This window comes from Rutidosis leptorrhynchoides, chromosome 1 (genome assembly GCF_046630445.1).
Source record: "Rutidosis leptorrhynchoides isolate AG116_Rl617_1_P2 chromosome 1, CSIRO_AGI_Rlap_v1, whole genome shotgun sequence".
In the NCBI taxonomy this organism is placed as follows: domain Eukaryota; kingdom Viridiplantae; phylum Streptophyta; class Magnoliopsida; order Asterales; family Asteraceae; genus Rutidosis; species Rutidosis leptorrhynchoides.
The window spans coordinates 417,850,592-417,860,385 of NC_092333.1; positions in this window are offsets into that span (position 1 = coordinate 417,850,592).

Genomic DNA, 9,794 nt, shown 5'->3' on the forward strand with positions numbered 1-9,794 from the left:
TACTTTCAAATTCCAGTCGCACCCGAGGACCAAGAGAAAACCACATTCACGTGCCCTTATGGTACTTTTGCTTACAAACGCATGCCATTTGGACTTTGCAACGCCCCTGCAACCTTTCAAAGGTGCATGATGGCAATTTTTCGTTACATGATAGAAGAATGCATGGAAGTTTTCATGGATGACTTTTCAGTCTTCGGTGATACTTTTGAAACATGTCTAGTCAATCTTGAACGAATGCTTATTAGATGCGAACAATCAAATCTAGTTCATAATTGGGAGAAATGCCATTTCATGGTTAAAGAAGGCATCGTTCTTTGTCATAAAATTTCAAAGGAATGAATTGAAGTGGATAGAGCTAAAGTAGATGTAATTGCTAAACTTCCACATCCCACCAATGTTAGAGGAGTTAGGAGTTTTCTAGGTCATGCCAGTTTTTACCGACGTTTCATAAAAGATTTTTCCAAAATTGCCACTCCTATGAATAAACTCCTAGAAAAGGATGCTCCATTTATCTTTTCAGATGAATGTATCAAATATTTTAATATTCTTAACGAAAAACTCACTAATGCGCCGATCATGATAACTCCAAATTGGAATCTACCATTTGAACTTATGTGCGATGCAAGTGATTTTGCAATGGGAGCCGTTTTACGACAAAGGATTGAAAAACAATTTCAACCTATTTATTATGCTTGTAAGACGTTACAAGGAGCACAAACGAATTACACAACTACTGAAAAAGAACTCCTTGCTATTGTCTTTGCTTTTGACAAATTTCGTTCATATCTCGTTCTAGCTAAAACGGTGGTCTATACCGACCATTCTGCTCTTAGATATCTATTTTCGAAATAAGATGCCAAACCACGATTAATCCATTGGATCTTACTCTTACAAGAGTTCGATATTGAAATCCGAGACAAAAAGGGAGCAGAAAATCTCGCCGCTGATCATCTTTCACGTCTTGAAAATCCTGAATTAGAAGTTCTAAATGAATCGGCCATACAAGATAACTTTCCTGATGAATATCTATTGAAGATAGATTATAGTGAAATTCCATGGTTTGCAGACTATGCAAACTATTTAGTATGTGGATTCCTTGAAAAAGGGTTGTCGTACCAAAAACGAAAGAAATTCTTTAGTGATATAAAACACTATTTCTGGGAAGATCCACATTTGTTTAAAAGTTGTCCCGATGGAATAATACGTCGATGTGTATTCGGGGATGAAGCCAGTCAAATCTTAAATCATTGTCACACATGACCAACAGGAGGGCATTATGGGCCTCAACTCACAGCAAGAAAAGTCTACGATGCTGGATTCTATTGGCCTACAATTTTCAAAGACGCAGACCTTCTTTGCAAATCTTGTGATGCTTGTCAAAGGGCTGGAAAAATAAGTCAACGTGATGAAATGCCACAAAATGTCATTCAAGTATGTGAAGTATTTGACATTTGGGGTATTGACTTTATGAGTCCATTTCCAAAATCTCATAATAATCTCTACATTCTCGTTGTCATTGATTATGTATCTAAATGGGCAGAAGCACAAGCTCTCCCAACTAATGATGCACGAGTTGTAGTCAACTTTTTAAAATATCTTTTTGCTAGGTTCGGAACACCGAAAGCTTTAATAAGTGATCGGGGTACTCATTTTTGTAATAATCAACTTGAGAAAGTTCTCAAAAGATATGGAGTAACTCATAAAATCTCAACCGCTTATCATCCACAAACAAGTGGACAAGTTGAAAATACCAACCGAGCATTAAAATGTATTCTAGAGAAAACCGTAGGATCAAATCCAAAGGAATGGTCCATGAAATTGGTGGATGCACTCTGGGCTTTTAGAACAGCCTACAAAACTTCAATTGGAACCACACCTTTTAGACTCGTTTATGGAAAAGCATGTCATCTTCCAGTAGAAATTGAACACAAAACTTTTTGGGCTTTGAAGACATGTAATCTTGATTTACATGAAGCCAGACGTTTACGATTAAGTCAACTAAATGAATTAGAAGAATTAAGACATGAAGAATATGAAAATTCGTTAATCTATAAAGAAAGAACAAAGAAATGGCATGATAAAAGAATCAGAAGTTCAAAAAAATTTAAAAAAGGAGACAGAGTCCTTCTTTTCAATTCACGATTCAAGCTATTTCCTGGAAAATTGAAATCAAGATGGTCTGGACCATTCATAGTCAAAAGAGTTTTCTCATATGGAACAGTAGAACTAAAAAATTCAAATGGGATTGAATTTAAAGTTAATGGTCACAGAGTTAAACATTACATAGATAATCCAATGAAAGTTGAAGATGAAGTTAATCACAATTTTGACACCACAGCTAACTAAGTGTGGGAAGGTTCGAATCTTTTTAGGGTAATATGTATTTCTGTTAGAGTTAGATATTCTGTTTTCGTGTAGTTCTCGAGAATGGAATCCGAATGGTCTTTCCCTAGCAGACCCTAAAGAACTAGTCTTCCCCCCCCATTCAGAATTTTTATTTTTTTTAGGTTTTACGAGATGAAGAATTCCTTTGATCTGAACCATGGTCTAATGCTACACGCTTTGATTGCTAAACGTAATAATGACACACTCCCGAGTGACCTGGTGTCAGTAATAAGAGGCAGATGTGACGAAGTAAGGAAAGAACTCAGGAAAGATCATCATAAGATACATTTGGGTAAATGCAAATCAAAATTCGCAACAAAAAGAAGAGCACGACACCTTGAAAGATGTTATAAATACGTAAAATGGTCACACGAAGGTAAATGTTCAAATAATCAAACATATTCAAATACTGAATTTGTTACTCTATGCAGAGAAGGACCGTTCATATGTTTAGAAGAAAAGATATTGAAGAATCAAGGTTACGCTTACGTAGCTATGGAGAACCAAATCACACGACTCTCCTATGAGTCGGCTAAAGCAGGTCTCTGAGAATTCTTTCTCACAGATAAGTATGTACAGTTTTTATTTTTATTTATTATTTTTAACCTTTTGATAATAAACGCTGAATCGTTCGCTATAAAGTATTAAATTGGTATTCAATAAAATTAGGTATGCGTAACCGAAATTATTAATATCATACAAAAATTTATTACATCACTGCGAAATTTACCGTTTATTCTTAAGGTATAAATATCTTTAATCAATCAACCCAAAATATTTCAAAAATTCGTCAGGAGTAAAACTAGATTATGGAACCGAAATTACTTTACCGAAAAGAGGGGCGTATATTTTTGATAATTTTTGATTGATTAAAGTGGGATAAAAAGACCAAAAAGATTTTTAATTTTAATTTTTACCTTGTTTTTAATATATAAATATTAAATTAATATTGTAAACTTTTTAAAATCAATATATTTAAGTTTGTACATATTTGAAAAATTAATATTTTTAATATATGTTTGTATGTATAAATACAAAAATATAATATAAATTTGGTGTGAATTTTTAATTTTAATAATATGAATTTTTAATTTTATGCATTTTGGTGTGAATTTAAAAACAAAAATTTACTTTATTTCATTAAGTTAAAAATGTGATTTCTAAAAATTCATCGTAAGTTGAAAACTAGGTCGTTGAACCGAAATTGCTTTACCCAAGGGAGGGACGAGAAATTTTATTATCATTATTTTTAATCTTATTGAATTAAAGTATGCCAAAAACATTAAAAAATCCAAAAATCTTTCCTTTTAAAACCACGCTTAAAAAGTAACAAATTTTAAACTTTTGTCGAGGGATGGACTAGGACAACGATCCGAAACGCCCTTATTCTAAAAGAAACAAATTTTTAAAATTTATTAATTTATGTTTTCTTAGTTGAAGGTTTTTATATAAAAAAAAAGGTCAGACCCCATGCGATCGCATGGGGTTTACACTTCATATCCATGCGGTCGCATGGAGGCCAAAAACTGGTCAGATTACAAAAGTCCATCGAGTCTGTTCTGTCTCACACCACCACACACACAAACACACGAGCATACACACATATAATCACCAAAAATCACTAATTTTCAACCAAATTCAACCAATTTTCTTGCTATAATCCGCTTTAATCATGAAATTGTTCAGAAGTTTTTCAAAGAAGGTAAAGATTTCACCCCTAAACCTCTTTAAATTTGATTTTTAGTGTTCTTGAGCTATAATTTACCTAATTTAATTTTGTTAATTTCAAGTGTAATTAGAGTTAAATTGTTAGTATATTATGCATGTATAACCTAGATTGATGCTATTTAACATGATTTGAAGCCAAAAACTTCAAAAATTTTAGAAATCTAGGGTTTGTGGTCTTGAGCAATTTGGGGCTTTTTGATATAAACAGGTTATGGCCGATTTTTGTCATGAATTATTGCTAAATTAAGTAGTGTAACATGTTTAGGTAGCTAAATGATCAAAACTTTGATCCTAAACATGATTTTTGAGAATTAAAGTAGACTTTTTAGGTCTAAAATTCATGAACTTGATTAAATTGATGTAAATGCCATTTGAAACTTGTTTAATTGCTAGTAATGGTTATTTTAACATGTTATTTGAGTTGAATGCTTATGAACTTTGTAAACATTTTCATATATGCTTATTTGAAAAAGTGTAGAATTGTAAAAATTGTGAAAATGTGTATAAGTTTAATATAGATTAAACATGTTATTGTAATTGTTTTAATTTGTTATTTTGCTAACACTAATGCATATTTGAATGCACAAATTTTGTGTTTAATGTGTTTTGCAGAGATTTACCGTTACTGATGGTGCATCATCATCATCTAGGCAACCTGCTCCAGAACCTGAACCAGAAATGCAATATGAGCCACAATATGAACCAGAACCTGAACAGGAACAGCAACAATAACAACAACAACAACAACAACAACAACCTGATCAACGCGTACCATATTATGATTCGCAGCAAGAATATGTTAATGCCTACGTACAATTTCCAATTCATCCAATAATAGAACACCCAACGATTCATGAAGAACAGTTGCATCCTAATTTGAGATTTGATCGAAGCTGGAGAGATTACCCAACGAACCAAAGTAACAAATTTAAACTGGTAACAAAAAATGTAGAAGTACCGAGGGTAATCGATTGGGAGCCTTTGGAAAGGGTCCAACTAGTTAACTCAGTTAGACAGTAACTGATCTAAAGGTATGGCAGCTCTTCTTTTCCCGATTGGGAACGTTTATTCACCATTCGTAGGCCTGTATATAAGGAATGGTGTGTTGAGCTTATGAGTACTATAGCCTTAAATGCGGATGTAGTTAGGTTAGATGATAGAAGTTTTCTTAGATTTTTACTTGGCCGTAGGACGTACAGGATGTCCATGCTGGACATTGCCAGGGCTTTACAGATTTACACTCCTGATGAATTACTACTACCCGATTGTACAAATTTGATTTATCATGGGGAGCGGCTAGATAGGAATTTTGACGCTGACGCCGTCTGGAGGCGTATGTCAAATTATAATGTTTTTATGCTAGGAGGAAGACACTCCTATTTAGAGATTAACAAAGCATAGCTACGTATTATACATAGATTTTTAGCTAATTCGATTACACAAAGAGGTAAAAACAAGGAGAAGATAACCTTACATGATTTATTTTACCTTAAGTGTATTCGAAACACTAGAAGTTTTGTTAATATCCCCTACTGTGTTGGTTTTTATCTGTCCAAAATGGTAGCAGGAATACAGGACGGGGGAATAATAGGAGGAGGTATTTTTGTTACTCTCATTGGAGAGTATTTGGGTGTAGATAGGGATCAAGGGGGTCCACTGATGGTGTGTAGGGAACAGGTTGATACTTTAGGATTGAAGGTCTATTAGGGAGCTAAGGTATTAAAGATCAGACGCAATCAGGCAGTACCATATGATGGTCGTCATCCACAGGTAGAGAGAGGTTCAGATGAGGAAATGGAGGAAGCGGATGACATTAGGGATGTCATTAGGGAGGCTATGACTGACGTCTACCAGCGTATAGATGAGGTAGAAATGACAAACCAGGATAGACATAGTCGGAATGAGCAGTGGCAAGCCGAGAATGTATACGAGCATTCCAGGTAACGACAGAATGATAGATGGCACTATCATCAGCATCAGATCATGAGCCAGCTATCACCTCAGGTACCAAATAACTACGTACCGACCCGACCTGCTTACTATCCTCCACACCAGCCCGATATGCGACCACCATTTACTCTCTACGACCCTAACCAGACCTATCAGTACACCTATAACCAACCGTGGAACCCGCCCGACGACATGAACTGGAACCCTATCCAGATTGATACAGTTCCCGTTGGTGATTTCTATGATTTTTATCTTTTTATTATTTTTATTTATTTATGTTTAAACATATAATATTGTGATACTTTTATGTAAGTTTTAACATTTTTATTATGTTGTACTAATATTTCATATTTGATTTGAAAGTGGGATGTTAAGTCTCATTTCAAATTACCATGCATGTTATTATTTGTATGTATGTATATTGTCAATTGTACACAACAGGGTAAAACAGCACATTTTCAAAGACTGACATTAAGTTCAGCAAAAGCTACTAATTTTGACGGCAAAATGAAAAACAAATGTGATGTAACAACATGACGGAATGAACAAATGATGTGCACCATTTATCATTCAACAAACAAACGCCAATATGTTTGGAAACTTTGGTAAAATTTAATCATTTTTCTACGCTAATCACCCTCAATAATTTAAATTGTTACTGATTTCTTGCAAATGCGGGCATTGCAAGATCTTAAGTGTGGGAAGGGGTTAAATTCTTTCAGATTTTTAAAATTTTTGACTTATACACTTGGTTACCATTAAAAATACTAGTAACGCAGTAGTTGTATTAGAATCTAGTGCTCTCTGATAATAAAGAATAGCCCTAGTCTTATATACTGACTACCCAATTCTAGTAAAAAAATTTCAAAATTTTCAATTAAATGAACTCAAAATCATGTTTATACAAATTTATGAACGATAAAACTAGGTGTTAACACCGAAATTATTGTTACCTCGGAAAGGACATAAATTGAGAAACAACCTAAAATGTTAGAATTCATTTAAAATGGAATAGAGGAAAATAAAAAGGCAAAGAATGGAAAATAAAAGCCAAGTGTGGGAAAAATTTACCAAATTATTTAGAACATAAATCACATATTTTTGTACAAATAATTGAAAATACTTTTGTTTTGGACGATATTAATCAGTTTTACCCAGTTTATTGTAATTTAAAAGGAAGTAAAGTCTTCCGAGAAAAAAAGAAACGCGCTTCTTGATTTAGGTTAGGAAGTTGTCGTCCAGACCAGTTGTAGAGTCTACGAAAAACCTTTAAAAGTTTTCTCGAAAATCTGCTGGAAATCCACGGACCTCAGCATCAAACGGGGTCGCCAAGTGGTCAGACTTATCCTAACCATGAGAGAATCTGTCTCGTACAATGGGGGGCACCGTGCAAATTAGCTTTTAAGCCTAATATTACTCAATCATTGAGATTGACCTTAAAGATTGAGAATTACAAACTCATAGAATTCGATGATATCTAAACTCGAGCTTGAACGAGAAAATATTTTGATCAAATTACAAACCGATTTGTTTTCTGAAAACCCATTTTTAATGTGTTCATTACCATTGAACGTAAAATCCTAAGAATTCACCTGGAATTCATTAGGTCACCTGAACCAAATCGGGTGTCAACCGTAAGAATGGTGGTTGCATAGCATGAACAAAAACAGGACCTTGTGCCAGACCGAAAAAATTATAGGGTGATCTTTACTATTGCTCCTACAAAGGATAGTAATTGCATCTGACACGATATAGACCATAATCAAAAGCATATCACGGGACATTGCCTTAACAGTTGCTTGTTCAACGCTTTCCTTTACAACCGAACGGTAGTTTACCGAAAGGTAATATATGGAACAAGTATACTGGACGTGTTGCTTTTCCAATACAAGGTTAGCAAGTGGGTGACACAAAACCATAAGTTTTGAGCTAAAATTTTCAAATCTGAAACCCACAAAACCCACAAAAACATTTTGCAAACACCGGTGAAGGGTTATTCCGAAAAACTTATCTAGGGTAAAAGCTAGATTGAATTTTCAAAAAGATCAAATATTTTCATAAAGATCCAATTTCCTTAAAGGATCTAAATTTTCATAGTCATGTGGGACTGTAAACCACAACGTTACTATCATTGTTCATACCGCCGTATAGAAATCACTGATGTACAAAGTGTGAAGAATAAAGAAGTGATTCTAGTATTTTTATTTCAAGACTATATTGCTTGAGGACAAGCAACGTTCAAGTGTGGGTATATTTGATAATACTAAAAACGAACATATATTTCATAGCATTATCCCTCAAGAAAGACAAGCTTTTAGTTGCAATTGTTCTATTTACAAGTGATATTCGTTTAAATAATAAATGGTGAAGACAAAAGACAGATTCGACGAATTAAAGACGCAAACGACCAAAAAGCTCAAAAGTACAAAGTACAGTCAAAGTGGTTCAAATTATTGATGAGAAACGTCTAAAAATTACAGGAGTACGAGTCGCAAAACGCAAAGTACAAGATATTAAATAGTACGAAAGGACGTTCGAAAATTCGGAACCGGGACCAGAGTCAACTCTCAATGCGCGACGTAACGGAGCTAAAATTACAAGTCAACGGAGTACAAGAATATAATATAATATATAATTAATTATATAATTAATTATATTATATTATAAATATTATAAAAATCCAGCAGCCCACGTTTTGGAAGCTTTGTGACCAGGAAAAAGTGGCCATGCGTGTAAATGTCATGCGGTCGCATGGTGAACAGTATCAGCTCAGGTCCTATAAAGTTCGCGTGTTTTGGCCAAAAAAATCACATCTTTTTCTATACTCTCTATCCCTCACGTAATATATATATATATATATATATATATATATATATATATATATATATATATATATATATATATATATATATATATATATATATATATATATATATGTATATATATATATAATTTATAATTTTAATTTTAATTTAAGATTAATAATAATAAGGGTATGTTAGCGAATGTTGTAAGTGTGTAAGTCGAAATTCTGTCCGTGTAACGCTACGCTATTATTAATCATTGTAAGTTATGTTCAACCTTTTTAAATTAATGTCTCGTAGCTAATTTATTATTATACTTATTTAAGCCAAAGTAATCATGATGTTGGGCCAAATATTAAAGACGGGGTAATTGGGGGGCTTTGTACCATAATTGGGGTTTGGACAAAAGAACGACACTTGAGGAAATTGGACTATGGGCTATTAATGGGCTTTATATTTTTTTAATTGAATGATAGTTCGTTAATTTAATATAAAGATTTACAATTGGACGTACCTATATATAACCACATACACTCGATCGGACACGATGGGCGGGATATTTATAAGTACTAATAATCGTTCATTTAACCGGACACGGAAATGGATTAATAGTCAATGGACTTATTAAAACAGGGGTGAATTATATACAAGGAAAATTGGTGTAATTATAGTTTAAGTCCCCAATTAGTTGGAATATTTGACTTCGAATATAAGGATAATTTGACGAGGACACTCGCACTTTATATTTATGACTGATGGACTGTTATGGACAAAAACCAGATGGACATATTGAATAATCCAGGACAAAGGACAATTAACCCATGGTAATAAACTAAAATCAACACGTCAAACATCATGATTACGGAAGTTTAAATAAGCATAATTCCTTTATTTCATATTTCATCGCACTTTTATTTACTATCATTT